We start from the raw sequence: 26,735 nt of genomic DNA on the forward strand, positions 1-26,735 counted from the left end.
TCATCTATTTTAACAAAGTCGGTGATTAGCTAGATGTGTAAAACAAACTTCGGTTACTTTTGTCTCTTTTACTCGTCACTACTTTCAACTACCAATAGAAGAGTAACTCTTGCACTATTTCAAAAAACTTCTGACTTATGGGAACATTCCACGTAATCACATAAATATCACTGCACATGATTCTGTATAGATGGCAGAGCCAAAGTTTGACGACAGTCCTAGGAATTTTTGGAACTTTCGTGTTTTGTTTTTTTCCACTGTGAAAACTGAAGGAGATGGAGTTAAAAATTTGGGGCTTGTTTTCAAACTACAAAATGTATAATTTGGTCTCTTTCTGAATAATCACATTATATCTTAAATATATCTAAGGCCCGGCATGGCCAGATGGTTAAGACATCGTAATCCGAGGGTCGCGGATTGAAATCCCCGTCACACCAAATATGCTCGCTCTTTCAGCCATGGGGGCGTTATAATGTGACGGTCAATCCCACTATTCGTTGGTAAAAAAGTAGCCCAAGACTTGGCGGTGGGTGGTGATAACTAGCTGCCTTCCCTCTAGTCTTACACTGTTAACTTAGGGACGGCTAGCGCAGATAGCCCTCGCGTAGCTTTGCGCGAACTTCAAAAACAAACAAACAAACAAGGATTTCTGAGCTTCTTCAGGAATCAACTGCACGTCTTCTTACACTTTAGTCCTTAAAGTAACAGAATTAACAACTAACGATAGTTCTGTTTGACGTAAAAACTAAAATATAAATACCAAACATATGGGTAAAATGCATTTTAGTCACGCGCATACGTTTTATGTTTTCCAAATGTATTCAAACTTTTACGCTAATATATGTAATGAAACGCTAACATGAAGAGAGTCAGATGTGAAGCTGGAAAATGATTTTGATATGCTGATTTTCAGCCACAAAGAAAAACCACAGAACTTCACTGTCAGAGCTCTTTAATATTTTATTCAAACAATAATAATTAACATCTTGGAGAATGGTCAGTCTGATGCAGGTCCATGAATGTTGGAGTTTTGGAACAACAACAGATGATGGTACCAGGTGTGTGTAGTAGCACCGTGCCTTCACCTAAAACTCTCAGGATACTCTGTAGTCCGATTAGGAAACCACTAGCATAGAGAATGAGTACAGATAATATAATGATGAGTAGGGTAACCAATACAAATAACAGAAATAACATAGCTAAAAAGTGCATAATGTTATTAGAGAAAATGGTAGGATTTGGTTTGAATTTCGAGCAAAACTGCACGAGGGCTATATGCTCTAGCCGTTCCTAATTAAGCAGTGAAAGACTTGAGGGAAGGCAGCTAGTAACCACCACCAACTCTTGAAATGTTCTTTTACCAATAAATAGTGGGATCCACCGAACATTATAATGCCCCCACGGCTGAAAGGCGAAGTATTATTCTTGGGACGGGAATTCTAACCCGCGACCCTCAGATTAGCGAGTTAAGTGCCCCCTAACCAACTGGCCATGCCGAGCCCATATTGGTGGGGAACAGCTTGCAAGTGTAATATACAGTAAAGGAACCTTAATGCAAGATTCAATCTGTATTTTTTCGGTTTATATTAAATTTAACGGTCGTCAGCGGAAACAAAACTTTTCAAAACTTTGCCCCTAACCAACTGGCCATGCCGAGCCCATATTGGTGGGGAACAAGTGTAATATACAGTAAAGGAACCTTAATGCAAGATTCAATCTGTATTTTTTCGGTTTATATTAAATTTAACGGTCGTCAGCGGAAACAAAACTTAAAATCTATAGTTCATGTATAAAACCTACACTTACTGAGTTACAAATATATTCTTATTAAGATTGTACAAATAAAAATAAAAAACTTCTAGTTTCGATTTGTTTTCGATAGAGGGTAAATATTCGATATTATGAAGAAAAAATCACGAGAGGTAATCGAAATAAAGATTCAATCAGTACATTGCCACCAACTCGGTAATACTACTTCGCCACATCACTGACGTCACGTGCATATTATAAATATATTTTGAATTGGTTGGTTGAATGTTCAGGGTCACATATTTACAGCAAGCAGTTTCAATCTACTCCACAAAATTACGTTCGCCCCAGCTAATAAAGAATAAAGGCCTTCGGGGTCTTTTATGTAGACAACTAGAACAGCGTGCAGAGCAGCTAGTCACAGTGGTTACATACCACATTAAATTATTACGTTAATTTGACCACTAGGGAGAGGACAAAAGGCGGGACAAGCCCACCGTAATAACTGTATTTATTTAGTTCAATATCTACTTTCCCCTCGTACCTCTCCATCTTAATTTTACCCTACACACTCACCCCCACTACCCCCACTCTTAATGTCGTTCCCTCAACACAACAGTCTCAAAGTGAAATCTTAAATACACAAATCACAAACCGACAGATGGCAGGTCTAAGCTTTTCATATACTAGTGGTTTTCAAGTGTTGATATACTTGTATAACCACGCACACACATATGCATAATGAGAGATATGTATTGTATGTACATTACCTATCTATCTATATAGATATGTGTGTAAACAGTATGTGTGCACATGTTTATTTGTAAAAAAGGAGAAAACGGGATGATGAAATAAAGGGGGGGGGAAGGAGAATGCGAGAAACTTTCTAAGTAAAAGATACATAATATGAAATCAACTTGTCAGTTCTGATAAGTCGTACAGCACCTAAACAATCGTCCTCAAAACCCCTAGCTTATCAACTTTTGTATCTGCGCGTTCTTTGGCACGATATATGCTACTTTTAGGCCGAGAAGGATCTGGCAGTCCGTTATCTTTAAGAATAAACTCACTAATACATCAGCAGACAAAATGTTATTAGTGGGAGACCGCTGTGGACTCGATTGACGTGATTTCTGTATGTCACAACCGTGCAGGATATTTCTCTCCCCTGTGATATACGCAGCATTATGTCGACTGAAACAGATTGTATTATCTTACCTAAAAGTACTTTGTTTCTACATCTTTCAAAGCATCACGGGTCACATCAGCGATGCAGTCTAACTTCAAACTGTGTGATTGCCGGAAAAATATTGTAGGAACAATTCTATTGAGCGTCTTTCATTGAACAACACGAAATCACGTAATGTTTTTGGTTCTATGTTCGGAAAACATACTCTTACTGGTTTATTTTATTACTGCAAAAGATAAAACAAAAAGAATACGAAAAAAATTGTTTAAATTTTTTTGCGATTATGATGAAACTTGCGTTTGTTATGAATTATAAGTTTTCACTATTCTACAACTCGCTGCTTAACCACCTGAAAAAAATTAAAGCAATTGTATTTCGCAAATAAAAATACGTTCACACACATTACAGGAGTTTCAATCAAACTTATCAAACCAGTATTTGTTTTTGTTTTCTCTTCATTTAGATTTCTGTTATTAGAAGTTTAAAAATGAGAAAAGTTCGATATAAAATTGCAGTTTCCGACCATGTCACTAGTGCAGTATTACATTTATAAAAATCTGACAACCATAAATTTGATGAAATTTAGTTTCTACCACACATTGTTTGAAGTTAAGCACAAAGCTACATAAAGAGCTATCTGTGCTCGGCCCACTACAGGTATTCAAACTCGCTTTCTAGCGATAAAAATCTGTAGACATACAGCTGTGTCACTGGATGGGAGAATATTTTTTATTATAGTTTGTTTGTTATTTGAATTTCGCACAAAGCTACTCGAGGGCTATCTGTGCTAGCCGTCCCTAATTTAGCAGTGTAAAACTAGAGGGAAGGCAGCTAGTCATCACCACCCACCGCCAACTCTTGGGCTGCTCTTTTACCAACGAATAGTGGGATTGACCGTAAAATAGTAACGCCCCCATGGCTGAAAGGGCGAGCATGTTTGACGCGACCGGTATGCGAACCCGCGACCCTCAGATTATGAATCGCACGCCTTAACACGCTTGGCCATGCCGGGCCATTTTTATTATAGTACATGACAGAATCTGACTAGATACATTCTGACCTTTTCTTGTATTTCAAACTTTGTAATGCAGACTCGAGAAATAGATTATTAGAAGCAGTTTTATAATTTCAAGAATATTCTAATATCAAACAGTTGTACTTACAATCTCTGATGAATCTGCAAAGGCGAAAGTTTGGTAAACTAAAAAAAAAAAATTATCTAGAGTTTAAATGTCGTTCTTTCCTAACTTTCTTTTATTAAAGTCGTTTTTACTTTTGTTCGTTGTTAAACGCAAATCTGTACAACAAGCTATCTGTGCCGTGCCCACTGCAGGTATCGAAATGCAGCTTTTAGCATCTAAAGCTCTTGAACTTGCTAGTTAATTATCCAATACTGAAGGAAATAGGAAGTTTTGCTTAACAGGCGCTTAATAAACTTATCGTCCATTCACGACAATGAAATTGGTCAAGTTAACGTTATTTTAGATAAATCAAAAGCATTAGGCGAAATATCAGTATTATATGTGTGTTTATTTTTCTTAGAGCAAAGACACAGCTGGCTATCTGCCTTGTCCATCGAGGGGAATAGAACACCTGGTTTTAACATAGTAAATCCGAAGATTTACGGCTGTTCCAACGGAGGACTCAGCTCTATATGCAGCAATGATAGAAAGACATATGATTTTGTTTGTTATTAAGTACAAAGCTACACAATGGGCTATCTGTGCTCTGCCCACTACGGGTATCGAAACTCAGTTTCTAGCCATGTAAGTCCACAGATACACCACTGTGACAAAGTAAATTCAAATTTTAAAACCGAATTTTCAGGCAGATTTTGAAAGTAATTTTCATAACAAAAACCACGTCATTAGAATGTTTAGCAGAAACAGAAGACAAACTTTAAGTCAACTTACCCAGTATAGCGCCAGTAGCAAAGACAAAAAAATATATATGTGTGTGTGTATTCGTATGCACGTATATACTGCCAATTAAAGTTGTTGGTCCAGCGCTAAGATTGGGCGTTCATCACACTAGAATCGTAGTTTCATTCGCTTCGGCAAGTGTATTATACAGTTTTCGGTTGACCTAACACGGTAGCCACTCCTCCCAGTAGCACAGTGGCATGCCTGGGGATTCATAATGCTAGAAATCGGGTTTCGACACCTGTGGTGGGCAGAGCACAGATAGCCAGCCCTCTGCGTAGCTTTCTAACAAACATATCGTGTGCTTAGTAACCAACAATTAAAACAGTAAACTTGAGCTTTAATGTAATAATTAGATATCTTTTATTTGATCAGGCAAATGTTCTTTGTGTGTGTTGTATATACAAGTTTCACATTGTACAGAACTGTTATACGTTACAACAGTTTTCGAATTGTAATTCTTATATATTTCAGACTGTGATATTTATTATAAACAGACAATTAATTCAACAATAACAAATGAAAGCTAGTTACAATTATCTGATTAGAACAGAAGAAAGAGTGTTCAAGATTTTTTAACATATTCGATAGTGCACTCAGCTCAAAGTTGTTAATACAAAGTGCAAAGAGCAGCGTGGACGTCTGTGAGAAGGAGTGAAAGGGGTCACCGCCCCAATACTTCACAAAAACTTTCATGTATTGTGAAGAAAATATTATATCATCGTATTTACACTACTTATTTTTAGTAATTTTCCTTAAACTTTTTTTTTGCGTTTACGCACAACTAACTAGTTTTTTCTAATCTTTTAACGGTTATCTCATACGTAATCACGTTTTACCACTCGTTAAAAGTTTTTCTATGGGCGCCCATAGAGGAGAGTCTCTAAGAGATGAAGTATATATACTTGTGTTCAAGTGTTTTTAAGAAGGCAAATATTTAAAAACTGGATTTAAAAACTTGAGAATATTAAAGATTATCCCTCAGGTTTGCTTATTGGTGTAAATTTTCTCGTCCTTAAAACATGAAACGCATTGTTAGAGGGTCACATAACAACGACAGAAACATTGAGGTAAAGCTGTAATGTTTTGTCGAACGGCGTGAACTTATTAACGGTCGATTCCGTTACCTACGTATCTGTATTATGGATTGATCAATAGATATCAAGAATTGTTGTCACTTTCAGACATCAACCGCCCGCCAGATACTGCGTGATTAGGCGTTGTGTCGATACGGCTTTGATCAACCAGCCGCTCTCGTCTTGTTTCTTGTCATAAGACTCAATATTGTTAGTAATAATAACAAAAACAGTTCTTTCACAGACGTTATCTCTTTGTTCTGAAATATTCTGAAGGTGACGATTAGACAAACCTATTTTCATTTCTTCCTGTTTAAATTTTAGATCTAACCATCTATACACGCTTAAAAAAAAGTTTTAATATAAAGACACTCATAGATTTTCTCTGTTACATACCAGGTAAAACATTTCACTAGTCAGAAAACTTTGACAAATCTACAATACAAAAACGTCGCTTAAAATGAACTAAAAAACCCATTAACTGTTATCCTATAGTTACACTTATAGTTGAACTTAACACATTTTGCTTCTCGTTCAAACAATTAAAAACGTTAACCTCCATAACGCATTTGATTCATAACCAATATCGGTTTTATTTAGAAATGTCTGTAAAGGCAGTTTTAATACTTCCAGATAAATTGCGACAGTGTTTTTGAAGTTTTAACATAACTGTCTCAGTTGTAAAGTTAAAGATGGGGTTAAGGGATACCATTGGAAGTACTTAACTCAATTCTCTAAACTATCAGGTCATCTCATAAGTAATGTCTGAAAATTTAATACAGAAAGTACATCATCATTTCTAACTTTGCAGAAGACTTTAATGACTAAAATATGTAGTAAGACGTTGTAAAAATGTTAAAAAAAAGAAACTAACCTAACTCTACTTTTCAGATCGTTAATCAAATAAACCCTTATGAAAATGAATGTGTTTGAGGAGCACATTAAGCACATTATGCTTTAAGAGTTTAAAAAAGGCAATAGTGCAGCAGAAACTACATGAAACATTCAAGGTGTTTATGGTGTAAAGTCTCTCAATGTAAGAAGATGTCGAAGGTGGTTTCAGAAATTCAGATCAGGTGACTACAGCTTAAGTGATGTTGTCCTGTTAAGTTTAATGATGACGTGCTGCTGGCTGCACATGATGAAGACTGTGCTGTAACAGTTGAAGAACTAGTAAAGAAGCTTAATTCAACCCATTCAACAGTTCACTGTCATCTGCAACAGCTTAGAAAGGTTTCAAATATTGGAAAAAGGTGCCCCATGATTTGACATAAGCCAACCTTAGAGCAAGAGTGGACATTTGCACTTCTCTGCACTCGTGAACGTAACTCACCTTTTTTGGACAAGTTAGTGACTGGAGATGAAAAATGGATACTTTATAAAAAAGTTAAGCGCCGTAACCAATGGCTCAGTGTGGGTAAACTGGCTAAAACACAGCCCAAAATGGACCCCTACCCTAGGAAAGTCTTGTTAAGCGTTTGGTGAGATATTGTTGGTGTGATCCACTTTGAGTTGCTGCCACTCAATGTAACGATTACATCAGATTCTATTGTCAACAGTTAGAGCGCTTGGATGTTGCACTAAAAAAAAAAGAGGCCTGCTTTGATCAATCGTAAAGGTCTTGTGTTACACCAGGATAATGCAGGCTCCATACAGCAAGGATCATATCTGCAAAGATTGAAGAGCCAGACTGGGAAAAACTTCCACATCCTCCTTTTTCTCCAGACCTTGTCCCATCTGATTACCATATATTCTGAAGTGTGCAGAACTATCTTGATGGAAAAGAGCTTGGAACACATAAAGATGTCAAAACTACCCTCTCTACATTCTTTTCCTCCAAACCCCAAGAATTTTATAGAAGTAACATTCAAAAGCTTGTGAATTGTTGGTAGGAAGTAATTAGTAATAATGAAACATACATTATTGATTAAATAACATTAAAGGCGTTTGAAATCCTTTCTCTTTTTCTGAACCTAAAATTGGACATTACTTAAGAGATGACCTAATATTTGTGACACTTGTAGGTTTTTGATTTTGTTTATTACAGAATCGTTAACAAAGTATGGGTCACTAAAAACAAACAAAACATCATCAAATATCACAGTTAACTACTAAGAGCAAAGAGTCCTGTGTATTTTACATAAAAAATGAACAGTTTAACCAAGTTTGTTCGTGTTTTTTTTACTCTCAGTTTTATAACAGCCAAAAACATAAAATTACTTAGAATGAAATTGTATGTGGGTCTCCCGGTAATGAAGGCTATAAAAACGAAACGATAATTCCAGGATTAATTACTTATTGATGTGTTTAGATGTATATCACACTTTTGCGAAGGCAATTTAGTACATACATCTGAGTTTAGATTTATATTATATTATTGCCAAAATAGTTTAATACATACATAAGTTTAGACCAGTAGTACATTATTGTCAATATAGTTTAGTACATACATGTCTGTTTAGATCTGTATTACATTATTGCCAAGATATGTTAGTACGCAGATGTGTGTTTAGACCAATACTACATTATTGTCAATATAGTTTAGTACATACGTGTGTTTGCATATCTATATTACATTATTGCCATAATGTGTGGTTAGATATATATTACATTATTTCCAAGGCAGTTTAGTGCATACTTGAGGTAAGCAGATCACAAACAACCCATTGTATATCTTTGTATCTAACAGCAACCAACCATCAGCACGTTCTAATGGCAAGAAAAAAAAAACAAAAAAACAACCAGAAATTCACGAGTTTTCTCGATAAATAAGATGTAAAAATTTCACAGTCATTACAAAGTTAAATCTCAAATATGTTCAGATCTTAGCGTCCTCTGGTGAGATGTACTGTAAAATATAAATTATAATTTTTATTTTTCTGTAAAACATCAAACATTCATTGTTCATTAACATAAAAAAAGCAGATAAAACTCAGGTTTTCATTGAAAGTTTACTTTTATACTTATTAAATGTAATAACTACGGAGTTGTAACATAATGTTTTCTTTATGTATTTTCATTTACTCAGATATGGCCATGGTTCATCAAAAGAATCGACTTCTTCCCACAAGTACAAAGGTTACGAGTACAACATTACTATTCAAACGGCATGGTTTGAATCTTTAAAGACTGAAATGAACCTTTCAACTTTAAGACTTAGAGACTTATATGCTCATCAACTTATTAATAATGCAATTGTGTTTCCCCTTAGGAATCTCCCGTTGTTTGTACAGTGTGGAGATACAGTAGCGGTTTTATTCAAAACCTTTCACTAATGGCTTTTCTCTGCTTTAGTTTCCCAGTGCTTCTATTCCTATATTTATGAGCATATAGCGTAAAACATATTTCATACATATATACGTTTAGACATAGCGTGAAAGTTTAATGAGCTTGTCACTAGGTTATATATACTCACCAGATGGAAAGCAAACAACCGAGATACATTGTGGTGTGTATAAAGCAACATTATCAGTGGTTCTATTTAAAATTCTGTTTGCCAAGAACTCCATACTTCTGCTGACGAAGAGTTCACTCTTAACGCGCATGCAACCGCAGAGAGACAACCACATAAAGAGCTTCTCAAAGGAGGTTTACGTCAGAATTCAGCCACAGTATTTAACAAAAGATTCTCTCAAAAGCGAAATGGTATTTTGTTTTATGACTTGTTATGTAAACAGGGATTTGTTTCATGACTTGTTATGTAAACAAGGAATACTTACCGGAATGTCACCACAAGACAGTGAAGCGATATATGTGTAAATATGTATGCTTGCCTATTTGTTGATATTAACGTTAAAGGAGTTATATGTGATATACAAATCGTGTATATACATGTATATATATGCTCGTGTATAGAGGGGGCTATTGATGCTGAGCTCACTATTTTACGCTTGCAACATCTTGAAATGTAGCAGTACATATACATAAAGCACTTCATGTAAATCACGGCTCGAGGCGATATTTCCTGTGTCAATAATAACCCATTTCTTCACTGGAAAGTGATTTTAGCGCCACTGTTTACATCTGGGACAATCTACATTTCTATCAGCTTAAAATGAGAGTTTCCATCGTCGAGACCTTCTTGCTTCGGGCTGGATTTTAACAACATATGCTTCTATTATGTAGTGGGTCTGTGGTTAATGAGGTATATAACGATACATGTGCATGTTTATAATAAATATACTCTCGTTGCCACTCGCTTGCGAATAGCTCACTAATTTATCGTTGTGGGCTACTGTATTTTAATGTTCAACATAACCTCCATCAAGCATAAAAACTTCAATAAGTGCTTGCCATGCAACTTGTGTCCCGGATGTTCAAAATATTTATGTAATTTTTCTTTGATATATTATTTAAGCAAAGTATTCATGATGAAACTATTAGGCATTACCAACGAGACGTGAAACCGTTGCTTAAATCAGGTTTAACATGCGCACACGAATTAAAAAAAAAAAAAACCCATAAATGTACTGGTAGCCAGCGTTTCTCAGTCAGAACCGAAAATACGTAAACTCCGAAGGCGTATGAAAAGACATAGTTATTATAGGTATAATACTTGCTCGTCGAAATAAGGATGCTGTCGAATTCATATAGAATCTATAGAATAAATTCGAGCCGGGATGAGCTGTAAGGTCAGGGTGTATAACACACATATATGTATATTATTGTGTATCACATGTGTATTTGTAGACTGACTACAATAAAGTTCGTAGTGGTTAAGCTATACCTACATATATATTTAAAAATGGAGAAAGCCAAAACAACTCACAAAAATCAGTTTTCTATTGAGATAAATATTACTTACTTAAATCTAATTAATTTTATTACGCTTACATAAGTCTCACACTAGTGAATCATACAACGAGTAAAGAAATTTAATTATCACCTTCCGTTTAGTTTTTTGTGTTTTTTTGTATAGCAAAGCCACAAAGAGCTATCTGCTCAGCCCACCGAGGGAAATCGAATCCGTGATTTTAGCGTTGTAAATCCGGAGACATCACCTTCCGTTTAACGGGTTTGTTTGATTTTGAATTTCGCGCACAGCTGCATGAGAGCTATGGACTATCTGCGTTTGCAGTTCCTAATTAGCAGTAAGACTAGAGGAAAAGCAGTTAGTCATCACTATCCATCGCTAACTCTTGGGCTACTCTTTTACCAACTAATAGTGGGATTGATCATAATATTATAACGCCCCCACGGATGAAAGGACGAGCATGTTCGATACGACGGGGATTCGAACCCGCGACCCTCAGATTACGAGTCGCATGCGTTAACCCACCTGGCTATGCCGAGCCAAAACTTAAAATAACGAGGGTTTCGCTATTGATTTATTCCATCCTTATGCTCTATACCAGTGCTGGGTTCGTAATTTTAAGTTGAGCTCCTTAACCACCTGGCCATGCCGCATCCCGTTTAACGTGTGTAGGCTAATAATTTTATATACACTATACGTCGATGTCTCTCTTTAAAATTTTCAAAAATATATTTTCTGGTCATTCTTAATTCAAAAGGAAAACAAATTTTATTTCCCCTTCTTTTAATAAATAATGCTTTACGTTTCTTCTGCGTTTTCATGTCTGTTTATATAATTGCTAATAACTATTCTGTAATTTATATATAAGTACTCGTTAATCTACTTTCTGTAATCTACATATATTTGTTAATCTCTAACTCATAACCCATGTATATTCATTAATCTCTGTCCCAGTATCCATGTACGTACGTAGATCATTATACTATCACGACGATATCCAGTTACATTTAATGCTTGCCTGTATCTGGATATTCGCCGAAAGTTACTCAATAAATATCTACGCAAGCATTACTTGATTTTAAAGAGGGAAAGCAGCTAGTCAACACCACCTGCCGTCAATTATTGGGCTGCTTTTGTCTAACGTCACACTTATAATGCCCACACGGAACTTAATAGTTATATGTGTTTACGGTAACTGGACACAAACTATGCACCCGCGGATCCACGGTCTTGGACATTGATCACTAGGCCACGCTCGGCCAGTATTTAATGTAATAATCTTTTCATTTTTTCGTAATACAATGAAAATAAAACTCACCTTCTCCCAGTGAATAACACGTTAAATATTACTCTCGCATATTTGTTTCTTCATAAATCTACTTTTATTAATTATTTTTAAGACCTTAATGACAAACTAGATCGAGTGAACTCCTGTCTGCAGGACATTAAAATTCGGGGTTCACTAATCGTGGTTTTGCTCTTAACAGTAACAAAACCATAACGAGTTTGTTTGTTGTTATTTTTACATAGTTTTGTTTTTCTAGCATAATGATCCGCATTAAAGTCAGGTGAAAAGTTTAGGTTATTATTTAATGTTAAAATTATGCTTCATGCCATCAACATTTTGATAGAATGAGGATTTTTGTAACGTCTAAGTTATACTTTATATGAAGAATCATCCTTTGTATAAATATTGAGATAAATTGGTAGAATGAGGGTTTTTGTAACGTCTAAGTTATACTTTATATGAAGAATCATCCTTTGTATAAATATTGAGATAAATTGGTAGAATGAGGGTTTTTGTAACGTCTAAGTTATACTTTATATGAAGAATCATCCTTTGTATAAATATTGAGATAAATTGGTAGAATGAGGGTTTTTGTAACGTCTAAGTTATACTTTATATGAAGAATCATCCTTTGTATAAATATTGAGATAAATTGGTAGAATGAGGGTTTTTGTAACGTCTAAGTTATACTTTATATGAAGAATCATCCTTTGTATAAATATTGAGATAAATTGGTAGAATGAGGGTTTTTGTAACGTCTAAGTTATACTTCATATGAAGAATCATCCTTTGTATAAATATTGAGATAAATTGGTAGAATGAGGGTTTTTGTAACGTCTAAGTTATACTTTATATGAAGAATCATCCTTTGTATAAATATTGAGATAAATTGGTAGAATGAGGGTTTTTGTAACGTCTAAGTTATACTTCATATGAAGAATCATCCTTTGTATAAATATTGAGATAAATTGGTAGAATGAGGGTTTTTGTAACGTCTAAGTTATACTTTATATGAAGAATCATCCTTTGTATAAATATTGAGATAAATTGGTAGAATGAGGGTTTTTGTAACGTCTAAGTTATACTTTATATGACGAATTATCCTTTGTATAAATATTGAGATAAATTTATGAACCATTAGTGTAATGTTGTTACACAGTATGCTAGGAATTTCAAACAAATGTATTCCCTTAATGAGTTAATGCGCTTTCCTAGTAAAAAGGATGTTTTACAACATACACACTAATGAAACATCAAAACACTATTATAAAATCTGCACTACAATTTATGGACTAAACTCTGTACTGCACGTTGTCTCACTTCTAACGAAAAATTAAAACATCCCGAATTCCATACACACACACATATACACAAAGAGGAAAGAAAGAAAGTAAATAAACAAATGTTTAATTATTATTATATTTTGCATTAAAAGTAAATCCTATACTTAGAACAATAAATAAATAGATTTTGAAGAGTAGGTAAGCATTCAGAGCAGCACACGGCCTTATTAACACACACACACGCGCGCACGTTTATACCTCGTCTTGTCTGTTTCTGACAGCCTTTTCAAAGCAGGGTAGGTCCGTGGTTAGTGATGTGCTCTTGAGGTGACGCTAGTCGCTGTATTCGGTACGGCGGAGCTCTCTAACGTAGACTTACACAAAGGAGCTCATTACATGGCCTACTAGGATGAGATTAACATGGTCTTTCACGACAGCCGGATCACGCTGGTTTTTTTATTACTGTCTAATTCTTTTTTCTCTCTCTCTATACTTCTATCTCCTCTTTTATCTCAGTCTCTTTCTATTTTTTAATTTCTCTTAATATCAGTCTGAATTCACTATAAAACTATAACACTGATTTTTTAGCATATGGTAACAAGATCCAGAGATTACGTTGTCTTAGAGTCCCCATGTTTATTAATACAACAAGATACATATGCATCTCTGTCAGGATGTATAATGAGAAGTAATTAACACTGCTATCACTGTGAATGAATCTGTTAGATCGTTTCTGAATTATGTCTTACATGATCGTAGAAGGTAACCGATAACATACTTTTTAAAATCCATACAAGAATATTTACGATATGATCAAAGAACACACACGTGTGTACCCCGCTGGGATAGCGGTAAGTCTACGTATTTACAACGCTAACATCAACGGTTCTATTCTCCTCGGTGGACTTACCAGATAGGTCGATGTGGCTTTGCTATAAGAAAACACATACACATACGTGTTAAACCCATCCTGGAATGTTTATCATGTTATCAGTTCAATGAATGCCCTGGGATACTTATTATGTTATTAGAAAACCTGACAAGTAATGTTTGTTAAATTTCTCCTGAAGTACTTATTATAAAATCAGATAACATAGGAGATAATCTATTTGTTAAACCCCTCCTGAATAATTTAATATAAAATCAAAGAATGTAGAAAATAATCTATTAGTTAAATCCCTGTTGAAGTATTTATTACAAACAACCCAGCATGGCCAGATGACTAAGGCGCTCGCTTCGTAATATGAAGGTCGCGGGTTCGACTTCCGTCACACCAAACTTGCTCGCCCTTTCAGCTGTGAGGGCGTTATAATGTCACGGTCAATCCCACAGTGCGTTTATAAAAGGGTAGCCCAAAAGTTTGGCGGTGGGTGGTGATGATTAGCTGCCTTCCCTCTGGTCTAACATTGTTAAAATAAGGACGGCTAACTTGGACCGCCCTCGTCTACCTATGCGCGAAGTTCCAAAAACAAATCAATAATTTATTACAAGATCAGATAATATAACATTTAACCTACTTGTTAAATCTCTCCTGAATTATTTATTACAACATCAGAAAATATAGAAGAAACTCTATAAGTTAAATCCCTTCTGGAATATCTTATTATTATGGAGCTTGCGACGTATACGTCCAAATCTCGGAAACCACCGCACCAATCATAACCGTAATATTTTTATACTAGACAGTATTTTCATAGCTAAACAATGAAGAAAACAATCGAAATTTCCACAAAAATATGTTTCAGATTTAACCAATAAAAATGACAAAAAAGGAATATGTTTGAAATTTAACCAACAAAAAGGGCAAAAAAGGAGTAAGTTTGAGATTTAACCAACAAAATGGGCAAAAAAGGAATAAGTTTGAGATTTAACCAACAAAAAGGGCAAAAAAGGAGTAAGTTATAGGTTTAACTAACAAAAAGGGCAAAAAAGGAGTAAGTTATAGGTTTAACCAACAAAAAGGGCAAAAAAGGAGTAAGTTTGAGATTAACCAACAAGAACGACAAAAAGGAGTAAATTTGAGATTTAACCAACAAAATGGGCAAAAAAGGAGTAAGTTTGAGATTTAACCAACAAAAAGGGCAAAAAAGGAGTAAGTTATAGGTTTAACCAACAAAAAGGGCAAAAAAGGAGTAAGTTATAGGTTTAACCAACAAAAAGGGCAAAAAAGGAGTAAGTTTGAGATTTAACCAACAAAAAGGGCAAAAAAGGAGTAAGTTATAGGTTTAACCAACAAAAAGGGCATAAAAGGAGTAAGTTATAGGTTTAACCAACAAAAAGGGCAAAAAAGGAGTAAGTTTGAGATTAACCAACAAGAACGACAAAAAGGAGTAAGTTTGAGATTTAACCAATAAATATGACAAAAAAGGAGTAAGTTTCAAATATAAAAGAACCGAAAAAACAAACTTAAAATATTAATTGTGTTTCTTTGATGAAAATCTAGTGAGAGTTTCAATAGAAAAGCAAGATACTTTCATTGATAACTGCAACTACAAAGAAATATTTCAATAAAATGTACTCATTTTCAAACAAAAATTTCAATAAAATGTACTCATTTTCAAACAAAAATTTCAATAAAATGCATTTTCTCATGAATGGTGAATAGTATCGAACGTCAAATTTAAGTATATTGTCGTAGAACTGTCAGACAATTCCAAAAAAAGGCTACAGGTCCAACAACCTTCCGCTGCAGGAACTAGCCCAGAAGGCGAGTATTTCTGTTAGTTTAGTAAATAAGCGGAACACGTAATACGTGATAATTTATCAAAATGTTTTGGTGTGTTTTTTTAAAGACGTTCAATGCAGAGTATGTTGTCATACATTGTTCAGGGACAAGCGTGAATTCACTATATATGTAAAAACAATATATCTACAAGACAAAACATCGATGTGTCCAATAAAAAAGACAGAGAAAAAAAACAACTTTGAATTTCACAATCTTTCAAATAAATATATGTAGTGACAAAACAATTTCTTTAAGTACTTTGAGATTATCACCCATAAAAATAATAGGGTCCATCCCCTCTAAATCTTTCATATGAATAGAAGTTTTAAAAATATACCTCAAGTACTTTGTGGTTGTTTTATATATTTTAGGTTACAAATATAAATAGAACATTTCAAGGAGACTATTGACAAAATATATTTAATTTTACCCCAGATTTGTACTCGATAAGATGTTCTTATCTTCATCTGACATCACACTATAAACATTTAAAGACTCCAATAATAAAAACATTTGAGGATGAACTATCTATCGTTAAACTTAAAATAAGAGGGTTTCGCTATTGATTCATTCCATCCTTAAGTTATATCGTTAAACTTAAAATAAAGAGAGTTTCGTTATTGATTCATTCCATCCTTAAGTTATATCGTTAAACTTAAAATAAAGAGAGTTTCGCTATTGATTCATTCCATCCTTAAGTTATATCGTTAAACTTAAAATAAAGAGAGTTTCGCTATTGATTCATTCCATCCTTAAGTTGAGTTCTATCGTTATACTTAAAATAAAGAGGGTTTCGCTATTCATTCATTCCATCCTTAAGTTATATCATTAAACTTAAAATAAAGAGTTTCGCTATTGATTCATACCACCCTTAAGTTGAGTTCTATCGTTATACTTAAAATAAAGAGGGTTTCGCTATTAATTCATACCACCCTTAAGTTAAGTTATATCGTTAAACTTAAAATTTGTTTGTTAACTCGAAAACTATGATACGCATCACCACGATGTAGTACTAGTGCTTATGTAACTTCTCAAAAATTGCTGTTGAAAAGAAGTTTTGTTTCTTTTTTGAATTTCACACAAAGCCACTCGAGGGCTATCTGCGCTAGCAGTCTTTAATTTAGCAGTGTAAGACTAGAGGAAAGGCAGCTAGTCATCACCACCCACCGCCAACTCTTGAGCTACTCTTATACCAACGAATAGTGGGATTGACCGTCACATTATAACGCCCCCACGGCTAAAAGGGCGAGCATGTTTGACGCGACCGGGATCCGAACCCGCGACCCTCAGATTACAAGTCGCACGCGTTAACCCACCTGGCCATCCGGGCCAAAACTTAAAATAAAGAGGGTTTCGCTATTGATTTATTCCATCCTTATGTTCTATACCAGTGCTGGGTTCGTAATTATCAATATATTAAAACTTTCTAGTACTTAAGTTTGATAGTTTCTTTGACTGGTCGATTTATGATACGTTGGATTGTTTCTTTTATACTGTTAACATCATCCTTCTCACACCAAACATGCTCGCCCTTTCAGCCGTGGGGGCGTTATAATGGTACGGTCAATCCCATTATTCATTGGTAAAAGAGTAGCCCAAGAGTTGATGGTGGGTGGTGATGACTAACTGCCTTCCCTCTAGTCTTACATTGCTTAGTTGGGGACGGCTAGTACAGGTAGCCCTCGAGTAACTCTGAAGAATTTGAAAAGAAACAAACCTGTTAAGGCCACCGTAACTGTTTGAATCATGTTAGGTTCTATGTGCTCCTCGCAGCTTAACTATAATGAAAAGTTAGAAGATTCAAACATACTTCTGATGGAACAGTTTTAAAAGACTTATTTAGATTTCTCATATAAAATATTTTATAAACTGATCCTGAGATCAGGTCATAAGATACAGATGATCTAAATGTTGATTCTCCACAGTAGTTGCTTGAAGAAAGATTGGACTGGCTAGACATGATAAACAGGATGAAGATAATATGCGGCAAGTGATTCGAAAAGACTGAAAGTAACTCTTTATAATCTTTCCCCAACTTGAAGTTAATGGATAAATGCGAGTTTGGATGAATCTCAATTACACACTAAGATGTAACATATACGGGCACGTGAGAAACAACTAACTGTTTTCAATAAACTCTTGTTGATATTTGTACGCTATGTTTTTATTGTATATCCTGTACTTTTCATATATATTCTACGATTATGATATTTTTACAAGTATATCTACAGTTGAGCTAATCTACCTAACAAATGCACTCAGTACATATTTCAGAACGGAAGTCAGCTGCTGGATATGTAATAAGACTCAATTCGATAGAAAACAGGTGCAACGTTTTCAGCGTCATTTCTAAACGTATCTTTTTGGCTACAGTTACGAGTGAAACATTCATTCTAAACGCATCTCACTTAACAACAGTTACGAGTGAAACATTCATTCTAAACGCATCTCACTTAACAACAGTTACGAGTGAAACGTTCATTCTAAACGCATCTCACTTAACAACAGTTACGAGTGAAACATCCAATCTAAACACATCTTACTTAAACACAGTTAAGAGTGAAACATTCAGTCTAAACACATCTTACTTGTCTACAGTTACGGGTGAAACATTCAGTCTAAACGCATCTTACTTGTCTACAGTTACGGGTGAAACATTCAGTCTAAACGCATCTTACTTGACTACAGTTACTAGTGAGACATTCAGTCTAAACACATCTTACTTGTCTACAGTTACGGGTGAAACATTTAGTCTAAACACATCTTACTTGTCTACAGTTACGGGTGAAACATTCAATCTAAACGCATCTTACTTGACTACAGTTACGAGTAAAACATTCAGTCTAAATGTATCTTACTTGACTAGAGTTACGAGTAAAACATTCAGTCAAAATGTATCTTGCTTAACTACAGTTACGAGTAAAACATTCAGTCTAAATGTATCTTACTTAAGTACAGGTACGAGTGAAACATTCAGCCTAAACGCATCTTACTCAACTACATTTACGAGTAAAACATTCAGTCTAAATGTATCTTACTTAAGTACAGGTACGAGTGAAACATTCAGCCTAAACGCATCTTACTCAACTACAGTTACGAGTGAAACATTCAGTCTAAACACATCTTACTTGTCTACAGTTACGGGTGAAACATTCAATCTAAATGTATCTTACTTAAGTACAGGTACGAGTGAAACATTCAGTCTAAACACATCTTACTTGAGTACAGTTACGAGTGAGACATTCAGTCTAAACACATCTTACTTGTCTACAGTTACGGGTGAAACATTTAGTCTAAACACATCTTACTTGTCTACAGTTACGGGTGAAACATTCAATCTAAACGCATCTTACTTGACTACAGTTACGGGTGAAACATTCAATCTAAATGTATCTTACTTAAGTACAGGTACGAGTGAAACATTCAGTCTAAACACATCTTACTTGAGTACAGTTGCGAGTGAGACATTCAGTCTAAACACATCTTACTTAATTACAGTTACGAGTGAAATATTCAGATATATACATGTATGTGTGTATGCGTATTTGTATTTAAATCTGAATACTTCGTTCTCTTTTCCCTCTGGGTTATGAAGGATCAATAGTTATTATACGTTTTAACCGAACTGTAACAGTAAGCGAATCTCCCAATGTTGTAAAATGACGTTGTTATTACCTTAAAGTCGCGATCAAGCGATACAACGTGAACTTCAAAGCTCGTGATCAAATGGTATTGTGTGAGCTTTAAAGCTAATGATCAAGTTGTAAAGTGATAACTTTAAGTTCCTGATCAATTGGTATGGTAAAGGTTGTGATTAAGAGCTTTAAAGCTACTGATCAAGTTGTAAAGTGATAACTTTAAGTTCCTGATCAACTGGTACAGTGTAAACGTTAAAGGTAGTGATTAAGTGGTACGGTGTGAACTTTAAAGCTAATGATCAAGCAGTACAGTGTTAACTATACAGCTAGAAATCAAGCGGAACAGTGATCAAGTGGTTCAATGTTAATGTTAAGCCAAGAGATCAAGCAATACAACGTGAGCATTTAAGCTCGTGATCATGTGATACAACGTGAAGTTTAAAGCTCATGATCAAAGGTACAGTGTGAACTTTATAACCCATGATCATGATGTCTAAATACATGAAGAGGATCGGTTTAACTCAGGCCAGGTGCAGTGAAAAGGTGGTTAAACAGATAAGTTAAGGTTGTCAAAATCCGCGTGTTCTCATTCTCTTGCATGGATCATTAAGTTGTCTCTCAGGTGAACCCAGCAGGACAAACTTTTCCTCGAGACCACGAGGAGTGTTTTGATCGAACGTCATATTTATCATGCTTCTTTTCACGCGCCCAACCTGTTCTTCAAATCCGCTGTGGTTTAGCACCGATTACAGTGCTCATGTTACTCCTTGTCGTTTCAAGTTAGCATATGCATGGAGGCTTTACTATAGGAGCGAGCACTCGTTACACGGCGCTTGTTACTGGCTCTTCACGAAAGAAGGAATTATGAAGGCCATCAGAGAAACATACTTAGAAGACGAACTTCGGGAATATTTGTCCTCGAAATCTATGCACATATACACCCTTGTCCCGAGCAAGTCCATGCTCTTCACCCCTCAGGAATGCCACGCCGATGTTCACTCGTTCTTTTAGAAAGCGAAGAGCGTGGACTAACTCGGTGCTGTCTTGGTGCGGCTCGTTCACGTCAAGTCGGGCGCTCAAGTGGTCGTAAGGCCTGTACAGGGTACGTTTTGAAGGAATCGTGAGGTTTTGAAAAGAGAAAAGCGAGCAGTTTAATGTATTGTTGTTGTGGGCCGTTTACAGCTAGAAGAGAAAGATGCGTATGTGAAAATAATCTGAACTAAAGTTGAAGGTGTACTGCAACAGACGAGCTAAAGAGTCCGCCAAACTATGTAACGTAACATTAAAGTAATTCTTTACACGGTGCGCATACAGATATAACACAAGTTTTACAGACCAGTCTAATCATTAAAGAGGCCCTTGATTTTCATCTTTTTCTGTAACAGCTAGGCAAAATATCAAGGTTTTAAGTTCGATACTGTTATATGTATATTTAAAAGACATTAAATATATAACAGACAACATTTCCCTGTAATGAAACATCAACGAATTTCCATGCATATTGCATTCATAGATGATTAAAAAGAAAATTCACTGAAGTCCACAAAACATTATGATTGAATGATTTGAGAACATAAAAGAACAGCGGTGTTAAGTTTTGTTAGGTTGGCTATTATCCCGATAACGTTAACTACAGGTATTGTTTGTTTGTCTGAAGTCATCCACAAAGCTACACAATGTGCTATCTATGATTTATCCAGCACCGGTATCAAAACCCGGTTTATAGCGTTGCAAGTCCGCAGACATACCGCTGTGCCACTGGGAAGCATGACTACAGGTAACAAAGTCAAACTGCAGCTTCACTTATAATAAAATTCATTTTTTATCTACTGTCACATATATGTCCCTCTTTATAGAGCACTAACTACGTGGGTAACATATTCCACTCTATAGAGCACTAGTTACATACAGGGTGGCTCGTAAGTCCCTACCCATCCATATGTTATTATGTTATATTCAATTACGCATGTATTATAAATTTGTTTTTTTTTTCAGAGAAATATGGCCGATGTAAGCCCATTTACACTTGAAGAGCGTATTGAGACAAGTAGTGGGTTCATGAGCGCAAGAATACTGGTGACACCACATAGATACACTGGATACATAAGATATATGGATGGGAAGGGACTTAGGGGCCACCCTGTATATATCTGTCCTTTCTAAATCGCTAACTATATATATATCTTTTAAAGCACTAGCTACATATACACATATATGTCCCTTCTAAAGCACTGACTACATATATACATATATGTCCCTTCTAAAACACTGACTATATATATACATATATGTCCCTTCTAAAGCATTAGCTATATAGACACAAACACGGCACACACTACTGTTTTGTTTCTTGTTGTACGTCTAACATAAACTTGACAGTGGATAGTTATTAATTTATAAATGTACCATTGAAAGAGTTATAATATCACAATATCTTTGGGTTTATTCTTACTACTACGACTGGTTTTTATGAAGACTTCGCGTTTTCCAGTATAAGAAATAACACAGTTTATGTTTTTATTTTGTACATCTTACTCTAGCGCATTAGTCTTCTGATATTTAAATAATACAGTTTATGTTTTTATTTTGTACATCTTACTTTAGCGCATTAGTCTTCTGATATTTAAATAACACAGTTTATGTTTTTATTTTGTACATCTTACTTTAGCGCATTAGCCTTCTGATATTTAAATAACACAGTTTATGTTTTTATTTTGTACATCTTACTTTAGCGCATTAGTCTTCTGATATTTTCGGTTTTTCTTTCGCCCTTCGATGCTTTATTGTGTTCAGTGTTTACACAATCTCATGTTTCTCAAGCTTTTTTTCAGCTTGTTTCGTGGTTCTTTTTGAAAAAGATACATATGTATGACGAGATACACTGAACTCTGCAGTTTAAAAGAGATACTGTTCAAACTTTTGACTGATGTGGCATGTTATAGATGTGTTCGCGTGTTGGAAAATAGTCCATGCAATAGCAGCATGTAACAGCTACGACATCTTTGTTGAACGGCGTATCTTGTTGTCACGTCACTTAAAAGACGAGCCTGCAACTTGTGATCTGAGACAAATTCTTTCGCCTTTTATTAAAACCCAAACCACAAAAAGCAGCGAATACAGATATGAAAAGACACAATATAAGGACGAATGGGAGTAGCTCCTTCCCCCTGTTAAACAGTGTGTACATAAAAAAAAAGTACATGTAAGGAACAATCACTCATTCACTAAGAAAGATGCACGTGCGTTTAGGTCGTAACGCAGCACAGGTGTGTACGTGGGTGCTCTGGAGAGGAAAGTGTCATTCGGAGAACAGAATACGCTGTATTGTTAATACAGGAGAACACACCCACTATGTAACTCTAAGGCAGGAATACACACTCTGTGAAGGATCCGCTTCGTAAAAACAGCTCTCTTGAAGAATATATAACACCAGGTACAGATGGGGTTTGATTATAGCTTCACCGCTGTGGTCAACAGAAATGTAAGTTAGAGGGACTTGCATGTGCCCAAGATTATGCACGAAAGTATTATTGGTCCAATCACGCTTTTCTTAGATTGTTTTTTCACATGATTTTCATAACACATTTTTTTTTCATGTTTAAACGAACTTATTTTTATTTTTGGTATAAATACAAATCAATCAATATGTATACACATTATATTTAAAGGTTATTTAACTAATTTTTGTCCACACATCCCAGTAGCTCAGAAATATTTGATTGCTTGTTTTTTTAAAAAACAAAGCTACACAATGGACTATCTGTTCTGTGCCTACCACGTGTATCGGAATCCCGGTTTTAGGGTTATAAGTTCCCACCCTTACCACTGAGCCACTATCGAGCAGATCAGTAGAAAAACATGTGGGTTAATAACGTTAAATTCAAGGTTCGTTACCACGGGTAGCGTAGTGCCATTAGCCAATTGTGTAGTAATGGATTTAGAAAACAAACAATCAAAGTTACCACTCTCAGGTAAAACAATTTCTCTGACTGTTATTTTTACTTCATTGAAAATATCGTTATTTAAAAATACAGAGTTTCTAGTGTAGTTACTAATTCCGTTGAACAGTCCTGTAGGCAGTTGAAATACGGACTATACGCAAGTGCCTGTTGGTTTATCAGTTAAAACAATATTAGATTACGTAGTTAAAGAAAAATGTCACCAAACAAGACAGTAAACATGAAAATACTTCTATCTATCTGAAGATATACAACGTTTCGGACTAGCGCCTTCTTCACATTTTAGTTTAGTTTGAGATTGCACAAAGCTACACGAGGGTTGTTGTTTGTTATTAAGCACAAAGCTACGCAAAGGGCTATTTGTGCTCTGCCCACCACGGGCATCGAAACCCGGTTTCTAGCAGTATAAGTCCACAGACATAATGTTGTACCACTGGGAAGCGCTGCACGACGGCTATCTGCGCTAATTTAGCAGTGAAAGACTAGAGGAAAGGAAATTATCATCACCACCTACTACCAATTCTTGGACTACTCTTTTACCAACTAATAGTGGAATTGATAGTCACATTATGACGCCCACACGGCAGAGAGGGTGAGCATGTTTGGTGTGACGTGGATTCAAACCTGCGACCTTTAGATTACGAGTCGAGTGCCTTATCCACCTGGCCATCCGGGCCAATTTATAGTAATCTTTTCATGAAGTTGATATATGACGTTTTGGTATAGCACCTTTTTTTCAGACAAAGTCTCGCGCCAAACATGCTCGCCCTTTCAGCCGTGGGGGCGTTATAATGTGACGGTTAATCCCACTATTCGTTGGTAAAAGAGTAGTCCAAGAATTGGTTATGCGTGGTGATGACTAGCTGCCTTCATTCTTGTCTTACACTCCTAAATTAGGGACGGCTAGCGCAGATAACCTTTGTGTAGCTTTGCGTGAAACAAACAAACAAATTACTATAAATATTTTCATATATACTAACTTTTCGATCATTGTTTCAAACAACTTAACGTATTCCTTTTATTCTTTTCACCCCATTCATTATCCAATTTTCATATAAAATACAGTTCGGTCGGGCGTGGCATAATTGTTAGCGTACCTGTGAATCCACATTCTGAGAGCGTTAGTGGGCTGAAAGAATAGCCGTCAAACAGTATTAGTCCAAGAGTTGCGGGTGGCTGCTGTTTCACTGTTCACTGTCTCACACACTTCTTATCTGTAAGTCCAGAATTAGAGGTTGAGCGGCAAGTATGAAGGCTTATAACTCTTTAAAAGCGGTTTTCGATATTTGTACCACAGCACAGATACCCAGACCATAGTGTGTCTTTATGCTCAACTGTCAATAAAAATATATCTGCACAGTTACATGAAAATTCTAAAAACGTATGTGTGTTTTAAATATGCCAATTTTATGTATCCGTGTTTCACATCAGGTTTCATTATCCTATCGTTATTTGTTTTTTGAACCTGTTGATTTTACGACGTTGCTGCTCACATGAGTGACTTCACTATTCAATTTGTCACTGGTTTACACATGGGAGAAACAATCTTAAGTTCTTTTTTCGTTTTATTCAGATATTACGTTTTATTCCAACAACACTTCAGAGAACTGAAATTGTGTTTGCTCTTTTTGAAGTGCAAAAAAATGGAATAATTTACGATTGCAACTATTTTACATGTATATAAGAAAACGCTGGAATATCAGACTTCCCCCTCCTTCTTTTATTAATTTATTCTACTGATGTCGTGACTTCAAAGGTCATTCATTCTTCAGGAAATAGTTATACTGAGAACCTATAACCAAAACATACAAAGTATCGCTTTTCAATTAAGCATGAATATTCTAAATTAAACATATGTACTTTTCAAACAACTTTATAATCAGATGGTTTAGGGTCATTTAAACGATACAAAGGCTTTTCAAAAAATTCGAAGTTTAAATAAATTGAAATGCGTGACTTTTATAGAAAATATTAAATTATCTTATTTTTAAATTTCAGATTATATCATCAAAAAAGAAAAAAATATTTTATTTAAGTATCATAATTCATGAACTGAGTATTTTTATATAACTCAAAACAGATTAATGAATTATTGTTGTCTGCGGACTTACAACACTAGAAACTAGGGTTCGATACCCGTAGTGGGCAGAGCACAAATAGCCAATTGTGCTTAACTTCAAACAACCAATCAAATCAATCACATTGGAAAACCTCCTGATATCTCAGGGAGACCATTTGTCGGAGGTAATAAAAAATTACCAAACATTTAATTGACCTTTCATACACACATTGTTAAAACATTTTTTATCTCATATGACTAGTCTTGTTAGAGACGATTTTGAATTTATTGAAAACTTGCTAAGAAAAATCAGAGTTTGTTTCTTTAGATGTTTGTTTTGAATTTCGCGCAAAGATACTCGAGAGCTATCTGCGCTAGCCGTCCCTAATTTATCAGTGTAAGGCCAGAGGGAAGGCAGCTAGTCATCACCATCCACCACCAACTCTTGGGCTACTCGTTTACCAATGAATAGTGAGATTGACCATAACATTATAACGCCCTCATGGCTGAAAGGGCGAGCATGTTTGGTGTGACGGGAATTCGAACCCGCGACCCTCAGATTACGAGTCTAGTGCCTTATCCACCTGGCCATACCGGGCCCAAAGAAATAAAGAGTTAATAGATTATTACTAGAACTAAAGCATTATTAGTTCTGTATCACTATCCGGTAAAAAGTTATATTAAAAGATTTTGAATTTTCTAAGAATAACCTTTTAAATAAAAAAAACATATCAATAGAAACACTAGTGAACCTAAAGAGAGTATTATACTTTTTGTTCTGACTCATATTCCAAATACATACATTTATATTTCATGTTAGTACACAGTTAAAACAATTAGTACATAAAACAACTTAAAGATGTATTCAAAAATAATAAAAACATTTTACCAAGAAGACAGGCCAGCGCAGATAGCCCTCATATAGCTTTGTGCGAAATTAATAAACAAACAAACCAAAAAGACAACCTAAAATTTGTATAGATTATTGAATAAATGTATATTGAAATTTTTCTACACAAGTTATCTTCGGCTGTAACAGAAAAAACAACAACTTTTTATGTAATTTAGGTTACATACCAAAACAATAAAGAACA

The 26,735-nt window shown here is 35.2% G+C and overlaps 1 protein-coding gene across 2 annotated transcripts in view; it reads right to left on the minus strand.

Moving 5' to 3' along the window:
* LOC143235987 (uncharacterized) overlaps nt 1-26,735 on the minus strand; it is a 67,539-nt gene that overhangs the window by 18,744 nt on the left and 22,060 nt on the right. Inside the window, exon 5 of one of the 2 annotated variants that reach the window (XR_013019415.1) lies at nt 970-1,126. The exons of the other annotated variant lie outside the window; for it this stretch is intronic. The gene's annotated coding sequence lies outside the window, so the exon portion shown is untranslated. Of the gene's footprint in view, nt 1-969; nt 1,127-26,735 lie in introns of those variants that run through there. 2 annotated transcript variants of the gene reach the window in all.

Source organism: Tachypleus tridentatus, chromosome 13 (assembly GCF_004210375.1).
Source record: "Tachypleus tridentatus isolate NWPU-2018 chromosome 13, ASM421037v1, whole genome shotgun sequence".
Lineage (NCBI taxonomy): Eukaryota > Metazoa > Arthropoda > Merostomata > Xiphosura > Limulidae > Tachypleus > Tachypleus tridentatus.